Genomic DNA, 834 nt, shown 5'->3' on the forward strand with positions numbered 1-834 from the left:
TTTGTTGGAGCCAAATGCAAATTTCCAAGATTCAGGTCAACACCAATTTAGAATTATTTCTGCCTGTTGGAAAAGAAAACTTTGAAAAAGACATTTGACTTTTTAGCTTGGGAAAAATTTGAAAGCTATAGCCTTTCAAGGAAACAGGATACTTATAAAAAAAAAAAAAAAAACCAACCCAAACCAGTCCGGCTTTACGTAGTTCAATCCTGGCCAAGCTAATCTAATCTTTTGTGACAGAGCAGCAGACCTACTAGATCAAGGGGGAAAACAATAGTTGGAATTTATCTTTCCGGCTTTGAAACTTTTGATTCCTGGGTCCCACTCAATATGATTATCATTAAACTGGCTGAAAGGTTAGAGAGAGCGAGCCAGTTCCAGCTGGGGGACAGAAGTGGTGCTCCCCAGGTGGTTGGCCTGAGCCCAGTGGCCCTGAACATTCGCCTGAATGGGCCAGACGACAGAAAAGAGAACATATTCGAAGTCAGCATTAATGTCAAGGTGGAGTGGGGGTGGAGATGAATAACCAGCAAGAAAAGTAACCTTGGCAATTACTTAAGTGACAACACAAGTATGTAGGCTTGCCCAGAAGAGTTCACATTTAGGGAAAACAGCAACAATCACTCTCAGTGTGGCACTATATGAAGAACGTGATACTGGGATGGAGAAGTACGATGTGGAGGGAGCCTGCAGTCCTACACCTGCTTTAACTCCCCCTCCTTCCAAACTCCACAGCCAAAGAAGGGAAAGAGAAGCCGGACGACATTCAAGGGAGAGCCACAGAAGTAAGTAAACTAGGCTGGGACATGGGAATTGAAGACTTCTACAAAAAAG

This window comes from Equus przewalskii, chromosome 8, assembly GCF_037783145.1.
Source record: "Equus przewalskii isolate Varuska chromosome 8, EquPr2, whole genome shotgun sequence".
NCBI classification, from domain to species: Eukaryota; Metazoa; Chordata; class Mammalia; order Perissodactyla; family Equidae; genus Equus; species Equus przewalskii.